We start from the raw sequence: 25,817 nt of genomic DNA, 5'->3' as shown, positions 1-25,817 counted from the left end.
AATGAAAGGCACAATGTAGATCTTGTTTTGTAGCATTTTGAAAATCATTGGGGTCTTTACGGGGGTAAACCTTATCCACTAACACTAGTTGGTTTTCGTGTTCAGCGCATGGTGCCAGTTTTTTTTTTCTCCTCCCTGCCTTCCAATATATGTTTTTTACAAACTGTCTGCTGGCCCATAATGTATCGTCCTGAACTTTGCCCTCTGTGTCAAAATGTCTTGGTGACCTGCCAGGTGTTAAGCAACATTATTTTAATTATTTCTTCAATGACTTGGAACAGTAGCACCACTTTTTCTATGGCAGTGGTCTTCACACATTTTCTTTCATACATGTACCCCCTTCCTGGCCCCCAGAGCCTGCCCCTCGGTTCATAATTTTGATCTGTCGTATCCCTAACTGCCCATATAGGGCAGTGTTCTTCAAATTGGGGGCCCAAAGGAGAGAAGAAGGTAGATGGAACGGAGAAAGTGGGTGGGTGGAATGGGTGAAGTATGTGGGTGGAACGGGTGAAATATGTGGGTGGAACGGTTGAAGTGGGTGGAACGGATGAAGTGTGTGGACGAAACAGGTGAAATGGGTGGAACGGATGAAGTGTGTGGATGAAATGGGTGAAGTGGGTGGAACGGATGAAGTGTGTCGACGAAACGGGTGAAGTGTGTGGAACGGATGAAGTAGGTGGATGAACGGATGACGTATCTGGATGGAGCGGGTGAAACAGGGTGTATGGAACAAATCAAGTATGTGGATGGATGACGCATAGGGAACAGATAACGCGGGTAGAACAAATGAAAAGGGCAGCCCGGATGATGAAGGGATAACATGCATAGATTCGGATGAAGTGCATTGATCAGAAGGAATTCATAGAACTGATCGAACTGATAGTGTGCATAGAACTGAGAGAGTACATGCAACGGATGCAATGCACGGAACAGATGGAGGGCACAGAATGGACACTGTACAAAATAATTAAAGTGCATGGAACGATCTGAAGTGCATAAAATGGTTGGAGTGCATAGAACGGTTGGAGTGCATAGAATGGTTGGAGTACAAAAAACGGAGTGAATGGAATGGTGTAGAGTGAATGGAACGGTGTAGGAGTGCTTGAAATGGTCAGAATGCATGCAACGGTCGGAGTGCATGGAACGGTTGGAGTACATGGAACTATTTGAGTGTGCTTGATCACAAGCACCTATGCTAAACCACCTCATCACATCCCCACGCTTACTCTCTCCTTTCACCACCACTCAACTAGAACACAGTGATACTATGACACCATTCGGTATAACTGTTCTCATACCATCACTTGCCTCGTACTCCACATCATCCTAACTACACACAGCTGACTGCTCACCCTTCAGCCAAGCGTTCCCCTCAGGCCTAACGCAGCCAGAATCGTTCTGGACAACCTTCCAGAATGAACACATACTCTTGATCTCCGAACCACCACACCTACCGCTAAGAAGCAGCTATCACACGAATGCCACACCTGCTGCACACATATCTGGTGCTCACATGCACCTTATGACTCTCTCTCTCTCTCTCTCTCTCTCTCTCTGTCTCTCTCTCTCTCTCTCTCTCTCTCTCTCTCTACTGACTTGAACTTCGCTTCCCGAGGGCGTTCAACCTACCAGTGCCTTGAGATCATACCAATGGTACATAAGGCGCTATATAAATGCACAGTAACATAACAAAACATAACATAACATATTCAACCACATTTTTAGTTGCTTTCTTAGTTCTAAATACAGAAATGTTTATTGTGAGACACACAGTGTTACTTTGGGTATAAGCTCATTGGATGGAGGCACTGTGATTCGCAAGGCTTCAGCATCAGCTTGTTGCTATAGCTCAGCTGATTTCCATATTCAACAAAATGTTTTGTTGCTTTCTTTGTTCTCCATACAGAAATGTTTATCGTAAATCACACGTGTTCCTTTGGGTATAAGCTCTTTTAATAGAGGCACTGTGATTCGAAAGGCTTCGGCATCAGCTTATTGTTTCAACACTGTAAACAATGTCAAGGTACTCCTTATTGCCGGTACCATGAAAGGACATATGGGCCCAGGGCGATCATCCCAAAAGAGCGTTATGCTCATCCAACCATTGAGGTGTATCATCAACTGCCGGGTGAAGAAGCCATCAATTGGTATCTGGAAATTAAGACATTTGCAGTAGGGCAGGATGTGGCTGTGTAGAAAACATAACAGAAATATGTCTCAGTAGCCGTTCTTAATTCTGTTCTAATTGAACAATTACTTATGTACCATGTGACAACTAAGAATGAACACAAACGAGAAACAATGTAAACACAGAGAAATCAACGTGCAATGTTGGCGTCAACTATGTGATTGAGAGGTTAGTGCTATGCAGTGTGTTAAGCTCGCAATGGGAGGCCGATGCAGAAGTTGTCTGAAGAATTCGAATTACACAATAACAGTGGTGGTAAACCCGCCGCCACTGTTAATTCCGGACCAGCCGATCCCGACTCCTGCAGGCGGGCGGTGATGTTCCCGTCAGGTCTGCAGGTGGACGTGGAAACACCAGCACCATCACGAGATGGTGCCGGTGTTTCCACTGTCCCGTTCCCAATGAGTCCTATGGACTCAATGGGAATGGGGATTTACCGAATTCCACTTCCGGAATTCCCGGGACACCAGGGTCATAATGCCCTGGTATTTCCAGGAGTCACGGAGGCGGAATGGTAATACGAGTCCGGCGGTAACCAAGCAGTTTTACCACCTTGTTTACCGCCAGACTCGTAATGAGGCCCATCGGCAGCATTTTAACGTAACATTAGCCTAGAATTGGGCGTTAGTGGAACCTGTGCTAACACTGACGTGGACTCCATGTATTTCGCTGCTGGAAAGCCCACTTGCCATGGGACAAAGACAGGTACACACTGGTTGTTTTTGAATCTGCTCACCAATAATGAATTAATCGAGCCATTACTTATGCACCGTGTGACAACTAAGAGTGAACACAAACGAGAAACAATGCAAACACAGAGAAAACAACGTGCAATGTTGGCTTCAACTATGTGATTGAGAGGTTAGTGCTATGCAGTGTGCTAAGCACGCAATGGGAGGCTGATGCGAAAGTTGACTGAAGAATTTGAATAACACATAGACATCATTTTAAACGTAACAGTAGCCTAGAATTGGGCGTTAGTGGAACCTGTGCTAACACTGACGTGGACTCCCTGCATTTTGGTGCAGGACAGCCCACGTTCCATGGGACAAATACAACTACATACCGGTTGTTTTTGAGTCTGCTCAACAATTATAAATTCATCTACTGTAAAGCTTACATAATAATCGCCATTTCCATTCTCTTGGCGTAACGTGGTGTGTCTCTTCAGATCAACGATTTTTTATCAAATGAAATGAAACGTTGTCCAGTTTTAGAATGCTGACCCTTATGTTTGACGGTTTTACATACCTCATTCCATTCCTTTTTTTCCTTACCAATACTCCCTTTATTTCCAAGGACAGAAAACAATACAGACTTATGCCTAGCTTGCTTTTCGTTAATGGAAGCAACAAGTTTCCTCGGCAGGACTCCAGGGAGCAGACTGCTCAAGGCATTGACCTTCAGGTCCACAGACTACCTATTTGTCACAACTAGTCCCCTGCAAAGTGTTGTAATTCAAACAGTGTATTAGTTTTGCTTCCACTCATAAGGTCTTTAAAGAGCAGTACCCCTGTACTCTCCACCCCTGCAATAATTTGGAAATGGAATGTGTTTGATATAATACTTTACAGGGCGGCAGAGTTATCGGTATGCTAAATCTCTATGAAGACTTTATTCTTCTCAATGCCACTCTCCTACTCTCATTCCCTTATGGATGTATCCAATAATTATTATTATATTTTGTATTTAGGGGACCTTGCGCCTTCAGACCACAGCCCTGCTCCACCACAAAATCACCTCCCATATATCTAACATCACTGTCTTTCACAGTGAAAAACACCAGTTTTTTTGTGTCTTGCAGCCATATCCCATCCAATCCTCATGACCCCTCACCTACTTAGAGATTATATGATAAGTTTGACAAGTGCAATGTTGTGGTTTTAATATGTTTTTATTGCGCTGTCTGCAATTCCAAGATGACAGGCGTTTACAAAAATCTGACATGCTTTGTGCTTTTCACCATCCAATCAGCGGGCGCGTCTGATGTCCGCAGACACCACATTGCCTTCTAAGCCAATCGGAGGGTCCTGTCCGCGGAGCAAACAGGGAAGTGCTTCCGCTGAGCAGACATAGATATCACACATTTTTTGTTACCTACTTTTTGGTCGTTTTAAAACAAAATACTGGACTGATTTCCACCAAATTTACAAAAGCACGCTTACGGGACCAAGCCACCGCTCCTGCCACAAATTTGGTGAAAATCAGTCCAGCGGTTTGGACTGTAGGTGTGCGCAAAATTATTTTTCCATTCAGTCTAAGGGAAAAAAATTAATTTTGGGTCCCCCCTATAAGTTTACCCCCCCTTGACCAAACCTCACCAAACTTTGTAAAACAATTCAGAGTGGGCCATACACTTTTTTTCACAAGGTTTGGTGAGGATTCGTCCAGGGGGAACAAAGTTATAAGCCACCCTAAAAGTGCTCTTCCGATGGGTTTATCAACTTAACCATAACTACATGGCTGCTACCGCTGGTCATGTAATATATGAATATAATAAACTAAACCAAGCATTGCATCACACACCAAATCAGCCTGACACGAATGCCCACCAGCATGCCCACCAGCATTGATCGCCACCTTCAGCAATTGTTCCAGCAACTCCACTTGTTTTCCTGTACTAGAAAGAAATTCAGTTAATTGTGTGTGCATGTGCCCCTTCCATCAAGCTGGACCAGTGCTAACACCTCCTCCTTCCTGCAGCTCAAGCAGGTGGTTTATTGCATCACAAAGCCAATAAACATGACACCAATGCACACTGCCTTTGATCATCACCAACAACAATGTTTTCAACACGCCCTCCAAACTTGTTTCTGTTAACTTAAAAGAAATGTGTGTGAGTTCATACATCTTGTAAAAGTTCAGGAAGTTCAGCAGATTACGAATACAGTGAAACATCTGGTAGTTTAGGGTTTGGACGAATAATTCTGCCCAGGCTTCCTTCTCAGTAGCAAGGATAGAGATCATCAGCACAATACATAATATGATATCAAATGAAATGAGGCCTTAGCCATTTTCTTTGCTGATCAATACATCTTTCATATTATTATTATTGTTATTATTATTATGATTATTATTATGATTATTATGATTATGATTATTATTATTATTATTATTATTATTATTATTATTATGATATATATTGAGCGTGGACCTGGCTTTGAGAAGCAATGGAGCGTTTTGCAGAGTTATACAATAGTACAGATGCATAACAGAACACTTTTCGGAGATAACAACAGATATACAGCAGTGGTGGGTAACAGAGGGGGGCAGAGTAGGGGTACTTCTGTACTGGTTGGTGGTGAGGAGAGGGGCGGGCAGCATCTAGCGATTCAGGTGGCAAGAAGGGCGATGTGATGACTTAGGTGCTGAGGCGGAGAAATTCCTTAAAGAGGTGGCTCTTGAGTTCTTTTCTTTTTTTAAATTTGAATTTTATTGATTTTGAATCGTAGGGTGGCATAAACAGGTACACTTATGTTATTTTCACATTGTTAAATTAATACATTATCATTGTATTTCAATAAGTACCATGCTTATTTCGCTAAGTTTCTTTCCCTTCTACGTTGAGTTACTCTTTGCCCATTCCCCCTATCTCCCTAGACGGTCAGGCGTCATCTCAATTTTCATTGGCAGGAACTTGATATGTATTCAGTGTCAACTGGGACATTTGTTTCAATGTTGGCCGCATATGTTCATGTCGGGTGACAGGCCCCTTCACCTGAAGGTTGGTGGGTGTTGTGCAGCTCTGATGTAAATGTGTAGCTTTATGAGGGTTCAGGGTCTTCGGGTTGTCTTCGTATGTGGTTTGGGACATGTAATGAGGTGAATTCTCTCCATGTTTCTTTGTGGCGTGCTGCTTTTCCATGGAGAGCTGCTGTGATGTTTTGCATTGTATAAATATTTGTGGCAATGTTGATCCATTCTTTTTTTGTCGGGAGGCACAGGGATTTCCATTTAATGACTAGTCTGGCTCTTGCTGCTAATAGCAGCAGGGTTGCTAGCTTCCTTATCCTGAGTAATTTGTTGTCTTCTTCTTCTAGGCCAAATAGTGTCAGGAGGGAAGTTGGGTTTCTTTCAATGCCGTCTATTTGTTTGATCCATCCCAGCACCTCGTTCCAGTATGTGCAGGCTTTTGGACAGTCCCACCACATGTGCCAGTAGTTTGCAATCATTCCGCATTGTCTCCAGCATTTTGGCTGTTGGTTTGATACATTTTCCATAGTATGTGGGGTTCATACTGCCATCTATGGAGTAATTGTATTGCATGTAATTTATATTGTGCCGCTATTGATAATCGGGAGGGTGTTTTGCATATTGTGTCCCATGCGTGCTGGTCAAATTCTCTATTGAAGTCCTTTTCCCAATTTTCTTTAAGGTGAAGCCTCGAATTCTGCCCCTTACTGATCAGGGTGGTGTACATGCGTGATATTAGACCTTTATTCGCAGTGGTCGTGTCAAGGATTTTCTCGAAAGCAGTGAGTTCTCTGTGTATCTTGGTGCTCCATTCTCGTTTGGATAGGACATCTTTCAGGCGTAAGTAGAAGAAGATTGGAATTGGGTGCAGTTGGAGGGCTTCCTCCCATTCTGTAATTGGCATGAATTTGTCCTCTCTCCATAGCTGTCTGACCCTTTCAAGTCCTGCATCAAACCAGGCTTCATACCTGGGGTGTCCTGGAATTTCTTCTCTGACCCCCGGGGGCCCATAGGTAGCTTAGGGGGGACAGCCATGTGGTTACTCCCGTCATTCCATTTTCTTCCTTCCAAATATCCCATATTGTCCCCAGTATGGGGTGTTCTCGTAGTTTTCATGTGAGCTTTGGTCTGGGAACCCATAGCTATTCTGAAAGGGTCGTGGGGTCAGATTATCGTTGCCTAGTTGTACCCACTGAAGATCTTTTCTGTCTCTTAAGTGAGGGATGAGGACTCTTAGCTGGACCGCCTGTTAGTATTGCACTGTGTCGGGTAGGCCGACCCCCCCTTGGTCTTTAGGTAGTATGAGTGTTTCATAGGATATTCTGGGTTTCTTTCTGCCCACAGGAATCTAATTATCGCTCTTTTCACTTGATTGAAAAATTCATTTGGGATCTTCACAGGGAGAACTTGGAAGGGATATAAGAAGCGTGGGAGACTCACCATCTTAATGGCATTCAAGCATCCCATCCAAGAGATCGTGAGGAGTCGCCATTTTGTGATGTCCGCATGGAGTGCAGTGAGAAGTTGGGGAAAGTTGGCCTCGTATATGTCAGCAATGTCTCTCGTCAGATTAATGCCCAAATACCGGAGTGTCGGGCCCCGGATTGTTACGCCTAGTTGGTCAAATTCAGCTTTTTGATGTGCGGTGGGTTCCAGTAGTGGGAAGAGAATGGATTGGGTTCTGTTGATTTTGAAGCCTGATAGTGCTCTGTATTCTTCAATGAGTTGAATCGCTCGGGGGATTTATGTCATCGGGTTTTGTACATGGAGCAGGATGTTGTCGGCGTATAGGGCCAATTTGTATTCTCTTCTGTTTACATGCAAGCCCTCGACGCTCTCGTCGGTTCTGAGCATTTGGGCCAGTGGTTCCAGCGATAGCGCAAATGGTATTGTTGAGAGGGGGCATCCTTGCCTCGTGCCGCTGCTAAGTGGGAACCAGCGAGAGTACTCAGAGTTCACTGTTATAGATGCTTGAGGAGAGGTGTATACTGCTTTGATTCCTTGATGCAGTGTCGTACCGAGGCCTATTTTCTTTAATGTTGCTTCTAGGAAGTGCCATTCGACTCTATCAAACGCTTTCTCTGCATCAATTGCGAATAGTGCTGATGAATTTGTTGTTTTCTTAGCTTCATGTATAAGGTGGAGGGCCTTGCGGGTGGAGTCTGCTCCCTGTGTGCCAAGGATAAATCCAACCTGGTCGTTGTGGATTATGGAAGTCATGTGTGTTTCCACCCGTGCAGTTAGGACCCTCGTGTAGATTTTAGCATCTATGTTTAAGAGTGAAATGGGGCGATAGGATTCACACTGCTTGGGATCTTTGCCTTCTTTGGGGATCATGGTAATTAGTGATTAGGAGAAGGATTCAGGTGCGGAACCGGTTTGAAGGATGTGGTTAAAGAGCTCAACCATAAACGGGAGGAGGGCGTCAATAAAGGTTTTGTAGAACCCTGCTGTATAACCATCATTTCCTGGGGCTTTCCCTGTTGGGAGCCTTTTGATAGCGTCTTCTATTTCTTTACCAGTGATGGGGGCGTCGAGTGCTTCAACTGTTTCCTGGGGAATACTCGGGATAGTTATCCTGTTCATATATTCTGTGATTACCTCCTGATTTGGTCTGGCCTCAGAGGTATACTGTTTCTCATAAAAGTCGGCAAAGGCTTTGGGGATTCTGGTGGGATGATCTGCGTGGGGGTCTTTCTTGTTTTCCAATGCCGGTACTCATCTTTCTTTGCATTGTCCTCGGAGTCTGGCTGCTAGGAGTGCGTCCACTTTATACCCTTTCTCATAATGTTTCTGTTTTAAAAACTGGAGTTTGCGCACAATTTTATGGGTTTCCAATTGACGCAGTTCTTCTCTCTTGCTGGTAGCTTCCGCTCTTCTCTTTTCTCTCTCTGCGCCGACTGATTGGGCACTGCGATCCAGTTGTGCTATTTTGTTTCTGAGCTTATTTTCTATCAGATTACGCTCCCTTTTCTTTGCCATGCCTTCTTTGATTAGTATGCCTCTCCATGTGGCTTTCCATGCCTCCCATAACGTGTTTTTTGAGACTTTGTCTGTGTTATTTTGTTCGAAGTATTCGTCAATGTCCTTTGTCAGTTGTTCTCGGAATATCGGGTCCTTCCAGAGTGTCTCATTACAGTGCCATTTTGAGCTTCTGTGGGGGATTGCCATGCGAGAGAGAGTGACTGTGGCCATATTGTGGTCCGACCAGGTTATGGGGGATATGTGTGACGTGGATAATGCCTCCGTTAGAGCTGGTGTGAGCTATATGTAGTGGATCCTGGTATAGGTGGCGTGTGGCGCAGAGTAGAATCTATAACTTGTCTGCTGGGGGTTCATGTGGCACCATGCATCCTTGAGGTATTCATCATGTCCATCACATCTGAGCAACCAGCGTCAGGTGGGTTATTCGCATGTGGGTTGCCAGCTTGTCTGTCCAGTGTTGGGTCTGCCCACATATTGAAGTCACCTCCTAGTATCACTTTGCCTTCTGCTTCGATCATAACTTTGTGGATTATCTGTTGCAGGAATCTGGATTGTTCAGAGTTGGGGGCATATATAGAGGCAAGTGTGATGGTGGTGCCCTGTGTTTTGCCGACTAGCACAATTGCTCTGCCGCTTACTTCTGTCCAGGTTTTCAGCACTTCAAATTGGAGCCCTTTGTTGATCAGGATGCCGAGTGTTTAGTACCGATTTTGGCACACAGAACCTTTTGTTCGTCTCCTTTAATGTATCCGGTTTCCTGTAAGAAAAAAATGTTGAGTACCGCTCTTTTGAATTCCCTGGTAACTAAGGACCTCTTGGTAGGGGAATTCAGTTCCTTGATATTCAGCGTTCTGATTCTGATTGTGCCAAGCCTGTCGCTTACCGTATTGTTATTCTTGACCATTGGTACGTATTCTTCTTGCGTTCGCTGTGTCCCATGTTTTCCTTCTGGATGCCAAAGAGGTTCGAATGTTCTGTTGGATATGCCTGACCGTCTTGAGCTTCAGTGTTCTTTCCTCTCCACCCCCCTCCCTCCCCTCGGTGTTCTTCAGTCTAGCGCCCTTTCCCACCATCCTCGTTGTCCTTCTTTTCCCTTTCTGTCGAGGGCTTCCGTCTTGATTGGTGGAGTCCGGTTCAGACTGACTGAAAACTATCAGTCCAGTGTCGGACCACCAGTGGGAACCATTACATCATGGTCCTTATCACAAACACTATCACTTTAATGTTTTGAGTACCCCTCCCATCCCCCTCTCCCCTCCCAATGCTTAGAACACAACAATAACTTTTGTAAAAGGATATGCAGTGATACATGTAGTTACGTGGTCCATCGTCAGATGATTATTCCACTCCTCTCACCAGGGGGGTCTCGCCAAAGAGTCTGGCCCCATGTCGGAAAGGTCTGGGTCACCTTGTCATTGATTGTTACTCACGATGCATTTCCCGGATCCCCGTTTCTTGAGTACTGACCATTCTAAAGTTGCTTTCATTTATCGTTGTCCAGTGTGTTGTTGCCTTGCCTGTACTTTCTTGATCCCTTCACTCTTTTGGTACCTGTAGTTCGCAACGCATTCCATTCTGTGCAGGTTCTTCTCTGTCTCCATCTCTTGGACCTGTTCCTAGGAGTTCCACAATGCAGTCCCGGATCTCTTCTTCCGATTTTAGCTGTATCTTCTTGCTTCTGTGCTCGAATGTCAGAGGGAAGGGGTAGCCCCATCTATATCTGGTGCCTTGTTCTTTGAGCCATTTCGTCAGCGGGTTACTGAGTCATCTCAGTGCCAGGGTGAGCGAGGACAGGTCCTGGAAGATGGTTATTTGGGCACCTCCAAGGGTGAGGGGACCTCCGGACCTAGCTTTCTCCAGAATCCTTTCTCTGTCTTGGTAGCGATCGAATCTGGCAAGGACTGATTGTGGGTCTCCAGATGGACCTCCATCCCTGTGAATTCTCTCAGTTTTCGGCTCATCGATATCTTCGTCCGCTGTCCAGATTTTGATTATATCATGAATTGTTTTTTTGGGATCTTCTTCTGTTTCACCTTTGTGTTCCTGGATGCCGAAAAAGCGAAGGTTGCTTCTGCTTTCGCAATTTTCTAAATTGTCCATTTTTAGTCAGAATTCCTCCTCTCTCTTCTCAATTTCTCGTATTCTGAAGTCCATTCGAGTTTCGAGAGTATGGGTATGGAGGCTTGATTGTTCTCAACCCCTTCTAGTCTTTCTTCGACGTTGTCCATTCTCTGTATTATCGTATCTATTTTGCCACCCAGATTGGCTCTCATATTTTTTATCTCGTTCAGCACGGCTGCGATGTCGACTTTGGTGGCAGCCGCACCTATCTCTGAGGCCTCCATTATCGCTTTATTCTTGGTGTCTGAGGTCGGTATGAGTGGAGTGTAGGCGTATCGAGCCAATTTCACCTTAGCGTTCATCGGGTGACTGATGTGGCAGAGGAGGCACACGCCCTAAGTCGAGGGCCCTACCCTCTGCACTACAGTGTGCACGGGTGGCTTTAGAATGATTCCAGGTATTGGGCGGTGTTCAGAGCCGCATTGTTGCTAGGAGGCAGGTGGGGGGTGCGTAGGTCTCGTTGTTTTACCTTGGACACTGTTCGGCCCCTTGTAGTAGGGGGCTAGTTCTTCAGCCTTCTGAGTCCTAACTCATTAGTATGCCTTTGTCCTGCGGGAGTTGGGGGGAGGTTTTTATTCTGGGCAGACTTGTGTGTTTCTATGTGGTGGCTGCTTTATTTAAGGCCAGCTTCTCTTTCCCACTGTGGTGTGAGGCAATAGAGTGATCCACTGTGTTCTGAAAATGTTATGGGCTCATTAGTGGGGCCTTGTTTCGGGATGTATGGGTCATGAGATAGGTGGCCCTTCCCTTCTTTTGTCAGCTCACTCGCCTAGACCTGCAGCTGGGTGCGTGTTTTAGCTATTGGGCATATGTCTGCTCTTGCTGGTGGTATTGTTCCTTGTGGGGACTGTTCATTAGGGCATCCGTGGAGCTTTGATCAGCTGTGCAGGCTTGTGAAGTGCAGTCTTGTCATCACGTTATGGGGTGGGGCGCGCCGTGAAGCAGGCATGTAGGATCCTGGAATTCGGTTGCGCGTTACAGGGCTGGTGAATTCTGCCCTTGGAACTGTTATGGGCTTCAGTGGGTGTTCCAGCCCCTCTTTTCTCACCCACAGCCCATTGGGTGTTGCGGGCAGCTGGCCCCATGTTGGCACACCTTCCCGCAGGATCAGTGGTCTTCTGGCAGGGGGGCACTGCTCCAGAGTCTCCCGGGCCTCGTGCGGGGTTGGGGCGCCCTTCTGCGGGGCGCTTGGCCTTAATGTGTTGCGGCCTCACAGGCTCTGCTGCAACCTGGGTGATGGGGGGCCCACTTACCGCTTATTTCAAGTGTTAGTTTTATTCAGCCCCTACAGGGGATGGGTCGTGTGCGGGGAGAGTCGAAAAGGGTGTCACGTCCACCACTTGCCCGGGCGTCAGCTTCTCCGAGGATTCGCTTCAGGGTACTGCACAGTCTTCCTGGGACTTGGTTTCACTTTCGAGTGGTCCCGTGCTGGTCCCTCTTCAGAGACGGTTTTCGCCTCTTTGTCGAGTCTGATTTTGCTCGGGCTTTCTCCCGGGGGGTGAGGGGGTCTTTTGTCAGCTTCTCTGTAATTTTTTATCCGGGGGGTCACAAGACGGGGGCTCAAATCTCATTGTGGAGCTACGGACACAAAGCTCACACGGAGTTGGAGCTCATCCGCGCGCCCCCTGGTGGCCAACCCTTGAGTTCTTTTCGGAATTGTAGGAGCATGGGTGCAAGTCTGATGCTGACAGGGGGGAGGTTCCATAGTCTTGGAGCATAGGCAGAGAAGACTTGTTTTCTGGTCATTTCCTTTTTGCAGCGGCAGATATCAAGACTGCACATGTCCTGGCTTCGGGTGGTGTGCGGTATGCCAGAGTTGCTGAGTTTCTCTACAAGATAGCTGGGTGACTTGAGGACAACTGCCTTATAGATGATGCAGCAAGATTTGAAGGTTATTCATGTATGCAGTGGGAACCAGTGAAGGTTGATGAGGGCTGGGGTCATGTGGTTGTTTCTGCGTAGACCTTTGATGAGGCATTCAGCTGTGTGTAGGACACTTCCAAGGGGCACAAGGGAGGATGACAGGAGGCCTTTGAGGAGTGCATTGCCCCAATCCAGGTGGGATAGGACCGGTGCTTGAACAGTGGATCGGAAGCTGCCCTGAGGAAGGAAGGGCTTGACTTTTCGCAGGAGGGAGAGCTGATACCAGGCTGTCTGAGTTTCCTTAACTAAGTGTGTCTTGAAGGAGAGGTGTTTGTGAAGCCCTCAGAGTTCATGGTTGATAGCCAGGTCTGTATGACTGGGTGTTTGGTGTTGTTGGTGAGGTATAGGAATTCCATCTTGGGGGGGTTGAGTTTCAAGTATGCACTGGACATCCAAGACTGGATCAGTGAGAGGCAGGTTTTGAGCCTATGGATGTCCACGATGGAGTTGATCTTGAGGTACTGCTGTGTGCCATCGGTGCATTTTCGTGCCTTGGAACACGTTATATCATATAAATGCCGTATCATATCATATCATAAATGCCATATTATATCATATTCGTGGATGTGGATGTTGTGCTTGGCTAGGAGGGCTCTCAGCAGCTCCATGTACAGATCAAAGATCAATGGCGAGAGGATGGACCCCTGCAGGACTCCACAGGTGACGGGTACCATTGGCGATCTAGAGGAGTCCATCTCAACAAACTGCTGGTGGTTTGTGAGGTAGGACTTGAACCAGTGTAGGACAAGGTTGCTGATCCCCATGCGCCGATATAGGGTGTCCATAAGCGCCTGGTGGTCTACTGCGTTGAAAGTGGCTGAGAGGTCATGTGGTACCAGGATGCAGGGCTGGCCATCATCAAGGATGTTGAGTGCATCATCGGCCACCTGTATGGTTGTTGTCTCCATGCTGCATCTGGGTCTGAACCTGGACTGGTAGGTTTGGAGGAGATTGTTGGTGTCGATGTGTTGCTGCCGTTGTGTGTCTACTGCTTTCTCAATGATCTTACCTAGGTTTTCAGAATCCAGAGTGGGTTTCTTTCAAAGAGGGAGGATCTCCAGGTCGTGAAGAAGAGCTTCTGCAGGTGGAGTGTCTTGAGGATGGTTGTCTGTTTAAGATTGATCTGCTGCAACGGAGTCTGAAATGACACCGTTTTTCAGTACTGGCTTAACCACACTGACATTTGGGATTAAAACCTAACAATTTCAGTTGTCTCTCCATAGGGAGCACATTTAAATCAATAGATACAAAATATCTCCTGCAGACCTACTGAAGTTGCAGTGTTTTGTAAAATATGCTGTTAGCCTAAAAGTGTTCCAGAAATGCGTGACTAGGTTCTACACAAAGTGTGTCATGGTGTGTGATTGTCGGATGCTTTTTTGGCCCAAATTTCGGTCGCAGTGCTAACCTGACAAAGTATTCCGCTATTTTCAGGATCAACATTCTATAGAAATAAGATGAAAGTGGTCTGCGAAACATACATGAGGATAATATAACTACACAAATTGTCTGCCACTTTTATATAATACTTTTCAAAATAGGGACGCTTGATGCTGAGTCGTTATACACATTGCTATTCAATAGGGTCTGAACTTTGGAGAGTACTTCTCTTCACTTAGACCATTCCATACTCTGGGACACTTGCATAAAATGAACCCTGCATGGTTGCAAATTCTTAAAAATGTGCAAGATGCTAAATGCAGGATGACAGTGGCCAGGTTGTGCATGGAAGTTATAAGGGCACTTGTTGAACCACGGAAATCAAAATGACAATTTAATCCCAATTCATTTCTGCTGAAGTTCATTGTGTGCAAATGTTTTTCACACATATTCATTCTGGATCGCCCCAAAATCCTAATTTACTATTCATTGAGTTAACAGGCTCATCCCTCATGAAATAAACAACATGCTGTAATCCTTCTATCTTCTCCTGTATTTCAGGCAAGATGAATCTACAGAAACCAATATGCGTCTATATTCACATAGAGAAGGCAATCCTGCGCAGCTCTTGAAAATGTGTTACGGACCAGCATGAGGAGTCCATTCTTTCTAACAACTACTAGTAGGTGAGATCCAACACATTCGAAAAGGCGCCATTGATATCAGGATGTTGAAAGAAGTTGAAGTCAATCTTTCTGCTTGGGGAATAGTGATGCAGCTAACTTCAGTTGAATGTGAGGTGAGTAAGGCCCTTGTGTCCATGGTGAATTGACTGCATTGATCAAATTAATGACTGAATTCCTATGAGCAAAACATATATACATATATATTATTCACTACAAAAAAAAACTTTGTTGAAGGGATGTTATGGTTAAGCTGCCCTATGAAAAACCTGTGCACTTCACTTAAAAAATGTTTTCGCCCTCCCCATTATGGTTCAAATTAAAACCGAAAAACCCCTGAAATTCACCAGCTATGGCAGACTAATCCCCCATACTTGCCATCACCACTGTGCACTGCTAACACTAACACCCAGAACATGAAAGATGTCATCTCAAATGTCACTGATGACATCACTGACGACATCACATGTTTAGCCCCTTTGTTTTTGTTCCCCGCCATACATATATATATATATATATATATACAGTAAAAAAACTTGTTAAAGGGATGTTATACTTCACAGTGAAACCATAAAACACTGCACATTCCCCCATTATGGTAAGCTAAGCAACCATAACTCGCACCATCTACATGCATTGCTAAGACTAACACCCAGGACATCAAAGATGACATCACAAATACCGACGTATCTGGATCGCTAACCCCATTCCTCCCAAAGAGTGAGGGATGAATGCCATTAGCAATCAAGATTTTACAGCAGTAACGTGTGGTACCAAGAAAGAGGATTTTTTGTCTTCAACCGGAACGCCTCCGGCATTCCCGGCTGAAGAAAATAAATCCTTTTTCAAGATTGCCACCATAGAAAGGGAAGACGGGTGTTGGATAGAAAGCCTTCTTCGCTTTCCATTGCAAGCTGCAGAAAGCAAAAATGAAACTGTGTGACCATAATGGCAGCACCACATTTGTGTTCCTTGAGAAATGTGTGGTTATGAGCAAGACTTTTACCAGAAAGGCATTCCCTGGTGTACATGGCAACCTCAATGCAATGTTTTTCCCTCGCAGTAATGGCCAGTAGCCACATCCCCGACATTGTGGCCAATAACCATACATAGAGGCTACTCCTCAGAGACTGAAGCTATACCGTTGATTTGTTATGTACATGACAACACTTGTTAAATAACAAAACACTATCACATGCACAACAGGAAGCTTTTTGGTCATTGTCAATGACCTTTACATACATGTGTTGTACATGTAGTACATTTTTCTGTAAAAATGTGCGTAAAAAACGCAAAGGAGTAGTTTACTTACGTTTACATAAAATCCCAAACAAACTCTGTGATGAGAAGTGCTATGATGTCAGAAATACTGGAAGCAACACCATTACCACTCACCTTTCAACACATAATTTCGCAAGTGGCACAGGTCGAAAGGTGTGAAGATATGTGTATTGGGAGGGTGTAACCATGTATTATTTTACAAACATTTATGTGCAGCAAATACTTTCAGGGCACGTTACCTCATTTTTCCTCTTTTAACAAGCTACTAATCATTCTGAACTAATGTTGGTTAATAGGGCATCTGGGTGACAGAAATTGGCCTGACGGTGACAGAAATTTGCCTGACGGCACTAAAGCATATGATATGGGCCTGCCCTCCCGTAGCCAAAGCAAGTGGTATGCAGTATCTTTCTCCATAGCGTTTCTTGGCAGCTTAAACAAATGCGTCTATATGGATGTACGTGCTGTGATGTAGCACCTACAAAAGAACACATTACAACCTGCAACGTAGAATGCCACATTGTGAAAACAGAGAGTAAATTCGTTAAAAAAAACACTAACATTTAAGAATTAGTACAGTAGTTTTATTTCACAATAAACTGAGCGAAATCAACACCCTATGCAATGAGTAAAGTAGTTTTGTTTCACAATGAACTGTGCGAAATGATCGCCCTATTCACATTTCCATAGAAGTAGTAAGTTTGTCTCTTTGTTCGACAATGAAAATGTCAATGGCCACGTAGTTTTTTTTCACACAAAGAAAGGAAGCATTGCTGCCACAGTAGTCGTTTTCCTCCCACATTGATGTGCAAGACGACGTCAACCACTGTGATCTACACCACCATAAAGGATGGAATGTTACTCCTTATGCCGACAGCAGCATGAGGACACAGAGGTCCGACATGGTCATCCCAGTGAATTATGACGCACAGACAGCCGGTGACGAACAGTTGCATTTGATGGTTAAAAAAGCCATCGCTCGGCAGCTGTAATCCGTGACAATCACAATAGGGAAGGAAGTATCTGAGGGGGAAAGGGAAAATGAAACATGTATCAATACGCAACCTTTGGATAAACCAAAGTTGTAATACATAACATTTTCAGTAAAAATTGAATTCAATAGGAGGAAATGTAGTGGGACCCTATGGACGGCGACAATGTGCAATGTCCATAATGGGAAAAAAACCGAACGGCACAGAAAGCTGGAACGTCTTTATTAATAATAACATTTTTGTTTGGAAGTAGCTGAGTGGTGAAAGTGGAAATAAAACGTGTATTAATACGCAACCTCTGCACAAAACAAAATTGTAACACATACTTTTTTTACTAAATATTAATTTAATTTGGGGAAATGTAGTGGCACCCTACAAACGGCGACAATGTGCAATGTCCATAATGGGGAAAAAAATTTCAACGGCACATAAACCTTGTAATTCTTTAGGAAAGATATATATTTTTTTCCAAAGTAAAAATGTAATGTCAATTCCGTATATATAGGCAGCAAAAATACACTTACATGATGTGGACCGCCTCCATTGTGTTCGCTGCAGTCAGACAGTAGTGTATGTGGAAGAGTGCCTCTTCGAGAACTAATATTTCATGGTTGGTGCAAACGTTTTTGAAGCACAACCTTATCAAACTATATGTTTTTTAAACTGTTACTCCCTGCATTCTTTCTGCTCTTTCCCTGTACCTCAAGGTTAAAAAACAAGTGACCCTTATGGGTGTTGACAAATATGCGGCCGTACTGAGCTCATATTGAAAAGAGAAAATGAAGGGGCCTTCACTCCGAATGCAAATACATTCTGATTTTGCAACAACATATCAGCGGCTATTCATAAGAACCGCGACTCCCGTACATGTGCAGAAGTGCTGTGTGTACGAAATAGTGCAGGTGGCTGGCTTAGATTTCAAACTGTAGGACGCCAGCCTGACCGCAGTAATGTTGTTTATGTATTGTAAAATGGACGCAGTAAGTTCATTACGTACAATAAGTAACAAGTCCCACTGTACCGTATGACAGAGCTAACTAGAATACTTCAATGTTTGACTTTCTACTACCACTTCTCATTAACACTCACCTTTTGAAACAGTGTTCCATAAGTGTAACAAATGCATTGGTGTCTTCTTCGTTTAGGTATGTTAGCGGTGATGTCCGCGTTCAACAGAAAACAAAGTAAACATGGATAACGTATCAAAAGATTATGACGCACTTCACGGTGTGCCACAACCAATCGGTGAAAGCGCCACATGATCGCGTGCAGCATGCCACGGAATAGCCAATTGCAATCTTCTCCACGGAGCGAACAGGGAAGTGTGACCGCAGAGCGGACATAGATATCACTAATTTTTAGAGACTTACTTTTTGATTGTTTTTAAGGGAACTACTGGATGGATTGTCACAAAATTTACAAAAGCACGCTTTTGCGACCAAGCCCCTGCCACTGTCGCAAATTTGGTGCAAATCCGTCCAGTGGTTTGGCCTGTAGCCGTGCACAAAGCTTTCCCCCATTCAGTCTATGGGAAAAAAAGATGTTTTGGGAACCCCCCATAACTTTGCCCCCCGGACCAAACATCACCAAATTTTGCAAAATAATTCAGTCTGAGCCATATACTTTTTTTGCAAAGTTCGGTGAGGATTCGTCCAGGAGGAGCGAAGTTATAAACCGCCCAAAATGTTCTCTTCCTATGGAAACAGCAGCTTAACCATAACTACACAGCCACTACCGTGGCTGTGTAATAGTGCAGCGGTTGCCACACTATAGTTATGTTGAGCATTGAGTGTCATAGGACACCCAAAAAAATGAATTGCTAATAATATTTGGCTTAAATTTTGCAAACACAATTTTACGAACCCCCCTTCCCCAACTCTTCCCCCAGACTGGACATTTTGGGAAAGATCCATTAAAAAAATGCTGTTTCGGCCTATTCCTCATTCATTTTCCCATTTAGAAAAAGTCAATTATTTTGCTCAAGCGCAGAGCCAAAACAGCTTGATGGAATGTGACCAGGTATGAAACAATTTTGGCATGAATCATTGGCCCATGGTGCTTTGCAGCAGAGAGGCTGACATGTTTTTCAGAACTGAAAAATCAGCAATTGTTCCCCAAAATTCTATTGCTAATAGCTTTGACTTGCTGGATGTTCTTGGGCGATGAGTTTGTCAAGACCCCTCAAACTGCAAATGTTTGGAATAAAACGTTGTAAAATAAAAATGTTAATAGAAAACAATAACCGTTTCACAGTTTTCAGCCCAGTCCAGTAGTTTTTAAAATATTTGACACAGATAGTGGTTCCCCTTGTTTCTTAAAAGCTGTATATTGGCATTGGTGCTTTTTACAGCAGAGAGTATGAGTGAGGCTAATAACTTTTGACTTGCTGGATGAATTTGGATGACATTTTGCAAACATACAGTTTGTCAAAAGCCCCACTAAACTGGACATATTGGGAACAATTCATTAGAAAATGAAAAAAGTTATTATGAAAACATAAAAACACTGTTTTCAGCCTATTTACATTCATTTTCTGGTAGGAAAAAAATCAGGATTTGAACAGCCGTAGCACGAAAACTGCTTGGAATATTTGCACCAAAAAGGAAAAATGTGGGCACAAAGCGATAACCTAATTTCCTACATTCAGTTATTTTTAAAATATTCCACAGAGAAGTGAACTGCACATTAGAACCTTTATATTGGTCTCGGTGCTCTGCAGCAGACAGAAGGACAGACCAATAACTTTTGATTTGTTTAATGGATTTGGATGAAATTTTCTAAACCAATGGTTTGTGAAGCCTCCCCTCCAAATTGGAGAATTATAGGAACAATTTGTCAAAAAAATGTAAATGTTATTAACAAAAGATAAAAACACAATTTTCAGCCTACTCCCATTCTTTTTCCCAATGAGAAAAAGTGCAATTTTGGACAGCCATAGTGTTAAAACCACTCGGAAGATTTGGACCAAATAAGAAGCAATTTGGGCGCAAAGTGTTGACTTAATTTCCTCAACTATTTTGGGGTAAATCCATCAAGTCGTTATTAAAATATTCAACAGAGAATAGGGTGCCCGCTGCTCCTTAAAACCTTTATATTCGTCTTAGTGCTTTGCAGCAAAGAGGCTGATTGAAGCTTATAAAATCTATTTTGGAAAGTGCCCATGGTTGAAGGCCATAGCTTGTGGGTCCTAAAGAAACCTAGTGGGCAACATGTCAAGGGGCCACAGTTTAAGGCCCTGGCTAGTGTGCCCAAAAGAAAGCTAGTGTGGTGACCATGGCCACTACTCATGGCCATTGGCTATGGCTAGTGGGCCCGTTTAGGAAACATATTGGAGCAATAGACATGGGCAAAGGACACATATAAGGAGCAGGAAAGAAAGTTAGTCTCATAAAAGATAGTGGGCCCAAAAGACATGTATAGCTGGCTGTGGCCACCTTCTGGGTCCAAAAGAAAGATATTGGGGAACATGTACAGTGGACATGGTACCGACTTGGCAATATGTCAAGGGGCCACAGCAAAAGGGCATTGCCACTGGCCATTGCCAATGGCTAGTGTGCCAAAAGAAAGCTAGTGGTGTGGCTGCGGCCAAAGGACGAAGGCCATGGCTAGTGTGCCCATTTAGGGAACATATTGGATCAAAATGGCTAGTGGGACTGGAAGAAATCTATTGAAGCAACATGTAAATTGACCACAGCAGAAGGCCTGGGCCAATGGTCATGGGCGAAGGCCATGGCTAGTGAGCGTGAAATAAAGGTAGTGTTTTAAAAGATACAGTGGGCACGGGCAAATGCCATTATCACTGGCCAGGGATAAGGCACTGTCTAGTATACCTGAAAGACATGTATAGTTGCCGTGGCCAAATCTTGTGGCCACCTAGAGGGTCCAAAATAAAGATATTGGAGGAACATGTAACATGGACAAGGCCGAAGGTCATGGGTAGTGGACCATATAAAACAATGGTATGACAAAACCCTTGAAATTCACTGAAAAAAAAACTTTTGTTAAATTGTAGTTAAGTTGAGCAGATTTAACACAATGCAACCCTTGAAATTCAGTGGATGTGGGAAGTCACTACCAGCTTAACTCAGTGCATTCCCGTTGACGTAAGCCATTATGCTCTGTCACCCATAATGCCATTTTGTATGTGATTGTGGCACCCTTCTCTTATAATATGTATGCGCTCATGGGCTTTGCACCGGGAACGTGTCAAGTTAAGCTGGTTTTGACTGCCCACATCCGCTGAATTTCAAAACCATGAAAATGTGATTGCGTGATGTGATTGCGTGTCCATTGTGTCGCCGGTCACTGCCGTTGTCCACGGACATACTAAACACTGGGCAACCTACTGGGTATTTTACTATACTCTGATGTTGGTTTTGGGTAGTTAGTAGAGCACTGGGTGAAGATGGTATGTGTTGAAGAGTTTGTGCATTGGCTGTAATTATTGTTTCATAATGTTAATTGAAGTGGAAAGGTTTTGAGGTGGTTGCGTTATGTTTTTGGGTTGTGGTCATTTGGCAGGTGTTTGCTTGAATGGGTGTATTATGCTGTGGTGGTTGTGGCCAGGGCCTAGAGTCTTGGGTGCATGGCTAAAGCCTGTAGGCCTTCCACCATGCACCCAAGACTCTAGGCCCTGGCCACATCCACCACAGCATAACACACCCATGCAAGCATAAATGTTGATTGTGGTATGTGGGCTGCGCCAGGGAAATGTTTTCAAAAGTTTGTGTACTGATCGGCAGTAGTGTAATAGTGTTTATAAGATAGTGACATGATGTGTGGTAGTTGGTTTGTTGGATTGTGTTCAGAATGTTGGTACTCAAGGCTCTAGACATTTTTGGTTCTATTTATTGGTTAGGTGTTCGTTTGCATGGGTGTGTTATGTTGTGGTGTTTGTGAGTCCAATCATTGTATACTTACTGTTTGCTTTGTTGGGGCTGTATGTAGAGTTTTGGCAGACCATGTAGTCAAGACTGTAGGGTTTGGCCACAACCACTGCAGCATAAGATACACTTATAAGCAAACATTTTGGATTTTGGTCTATGGTCAGGTGTTCGCTTGAATGGGTGTGTTATGCTGCAGTGTTTGTGAGTCCAATCATGATATACTTACTGTTTGATGTGTTGAGGTTGTATGCAGGTTTTTCATGACATGGCTAATTGGAGCAGACATTGTTTTTTCAATCTCTGTGATAAAAGAAAAGATCACATGTTAGTGTAGGTAGTTTGTAATGAGTTATTTCATTGCATAGTAGACATTTCTGTACTTTGTCGACCCTAATAGTTACTACTTCACAAGTACTATGGTTCAAACCAGTGTACTGTGCAATTTTCTCAGTTCATGTGTTTGTTCATGAAATCATTGGGTCTGTAGAAAATAAATCCATGCTGGGTTAAAAAAAAGCATTCTACCTTATGGTTCAATATCTTTCTGTGATTGATTTCAATAGGAAGAATTTAATAGGTGTATGGTTTTTGGTTTGAAGTGGTGGTAGCATTATTGCAATTAGATACCAGTTGGCATATTCTAATTGTTTATTTCTTGTTACATTTTAGTAGTATTCATTTATCTGTTTGCTTGTTGCATAATTTTGGAGCAGTTAGATACCTGTTGGCATATTCTAACTGTTGATAGTTTTGAAGTTGTTGAGGATATTTTTATGCATAATAAGTGTTGCAGGGTTTCCTTAGAAAAATGTATATTAACGTTTTCTGGTTGTAGTTAAATACTAGTTGGCGTATTGTAACTGTTTATAGTGTTTCACTGTTAGATACTTGTTGTCTTATTTTATTAGTTTATGGATTTAAAGGTTATTGAGGAGATTTTGTTGACGTTCATACTCAGATTAGTGAATACATTTTCGTTTTAAGAATATTAATTACGCGTTTACAAGATTTGCTGGTAATATCTGCTTTAGAGTAATGGTAGTATCATTACATTTGAAACATCCACAATTCTTTTTTATGCATGCAGTGTAGTGACCTGCATTGGTTGTGTCTCCTGCGTGATAGATTATACCTACTGTTGTGAAGGTTTTCTTGGCCATGGGTGAAGACAGTCAGCTTGCAGTTGTTTTGATACCATCTGCATTGTAACATAAAAACATTACTATTACGTATTCACTATGTGACTGTATTTGTAAGGTGGAACGATTATCAGAATTGCAGGTAGTACATAATCTGCCATGGTTCGCATTTTGTACAAGTTGCTGAAATGGAATGGATTCACAGTGAGGTATGGATACATACACAAAGTGTTCATTAGGGACTTGTTCCTGTGCCACATGGCTGCAGAGAGTGCATGTATGTTTCCACATGTATGAAATCTGTAACATTTAATTTACAAGTATGTTTTTGTTTTCCAGTACTTGTAGTAAGTACATTAGAAATTCTTATTGATCTTCTTGTGTGTTTATAGTGAATTCGACCATTCCAGCACAGTAGTCCAATTCCTGCCTTATTCCAGAAACACTGTAAGTGTTGTCAGGATTGTTGGTTGCATTTCTGTGAAGGACTAACGTTTGTAAACACAATTGGTCTGTCCTGTTTAAGTAAATGTTTTCAACAATTGGTGGCATTTGGAATAGAATATTGATTGCTACATTTGAATAGCAATTTACACCAGTTGTATTTGAAAACTTGAATGGACCAGCCAGTTCTGTGTCCAAGTCATTTGTTCGGAGTGCGCGTTGTTTCTTTGAAGAGGTACTTGGTTTTGCTTGTGAACTAGATCCCTCTTTGGTTGTGGTCACTGATGAAGTATTATTAATTTCTTTGGAGGTATTGCTGTGAGATCCTGCATAAAAGTAGTTTTCTTTTACAAACTTTTGCTCTTTGAGGAACAGGATAGGTTTTGAGATGGGGCGTAGAGTGCACACAGTCTAGTGTATTCCAGACTGCAAGGAATATCAGCATTTACTTTACTTGCATCAAAGTTGACTAGAAATAGTCCATCAAGTGTTCGTAAGCATGATAGTGTTACATAGCTCATGCCTTCTTTAAACACTGTGCTACCAATATCTATCAATGCTTTATCTTGGGTAAGACCTTGTGATTTATGAATGGTGACTGCGTATGCTAGAGATAGAGAACATTGTTCTCTGTTTACATACATGTCTTTGAAAAGGAGTAATCAGACTGCTGAGCATCCTATCCTTTTAACATCTGATAGTATGTTAAAGTGATTATTGACAAACTGAATGTTGTCACGTGGGTATGTTTGAAAGCCAGCAACTCTACCAAGTGCTCCATTAACTAGTCCTTGCTCCAAGTCAAGGTTACGTTTAAGCATTACTCTACAGTTTAAAGAAAATATTAATATTTTCTCCAAACCCGCTGTGTTAGAGATAGAGTTTTCTAAGGTATTTAGTCCTGCTGTGGCTTGTTCTCACATGGGTAGTGCCATATCGTGCACGTCCAGTTTGTCTCTTTTTACAACATTGTTTCATTGAATGGTACACTGCTTGCAAGACTTGGCATCATGGGATCAAGGACATACAGTTTACATTTTTGTGTGCTAATTGTTCCATGACATCAGTAGCACATGAATTACGGCCATAGAGTGCATGGATGTGCCTGGTATTTAATATAGATTGTACTTCTTGAGATAGTATACTAACTCTAATACTTTTTAAAATGTTGGCGTACATGAGGTCTGCAGACTGATGCATGTTTTCAGTTAATTCTTTGTATTGGAAATGTTGCCAAAGGTTGACATTTCCTATGCTGCCAAGAGTTTTACAGCATAGTTTGTGCCATAATGTTTTAAAAATAGGTTGACATTTAATTGATGTTAATTGAAGAAGATCTCCAAAAAATATGATGTGCTTTTCTCCGAAGACTTCTTTGTAGTCTGTTTGCGGGACCTCTTGTACTCTGAGATGAATCAAGGCTAACATTAGGATGGAAACCAGCTCACATCATCTATTAGCAGCATTTTCATTTGTTTCAAAACTCTGCGTAGTTCCATTGTAGCTTCTGGAGAAAGTTTGTAGTAGTCTAATTTGTTTTGGTGTTCTACTGGAAGGAGTAGTAATCAGTGTAAAGTGACACCGCCTATGTTGTAGGCTGCTAAACCTGTGAGGGCAGTTACAACAGCTGACAGTTTGTTGTTTGTCAATTGTTGGAGGCACTTGCTGATGATTTTTATTAAGAATGTTTTGCCTGAACCAGCTTGACCACTCAAATATAGTTGTATAGGTTTGTAGTCTTGACAGGTACAATTTTTAGTTTCGTGCTGCATACCATGTTAAATTTGTTTTGTTATTTCTAGAAAAATGCTACACTGCTCATTGTTTAGTTGTGATTTCAGTAGAGCAAGGTCTTCTGTAGATTGCTCATACTGACACATGTTTTTGACTTCAGGCATGGCTAATTTGGCTTCATTTGCTATGAGTGGCTGTCCAAGTGGTTCTTGGCTTCCTGTTACAGAAGGTTGACTGTTGTCAGAAGTGTCTACATTTAGTTGCACATGGAGTTCTTCTTCCTGTTGCTGTTCATTGTGTAACATTGTTTTGTACTGCGTACAGTTTATGTCTGTTATAGTGCTTTAATTTGCTTTGAAAGCATATTC

The sequence above is a fragment of the Ambystoma mexicanum genome, chromosome 2q, assembly GCF_040938575.1.
Source record: "Ambystoma mexicanum isolate Mex_15411 chromosome 2q, UKY_AmexF1_1, whole genome shotgun sequence".
Taxonomy (NCBI): domain Eukaryota; kingdom Metazoa; phylum Chordata; class Amphibia; order Caudata; family Ambystomatidae; genus Ambystoma; species Ambystoma mexicanum.
Note: the sequence above shows the minus strand (reverse complement) of the source record.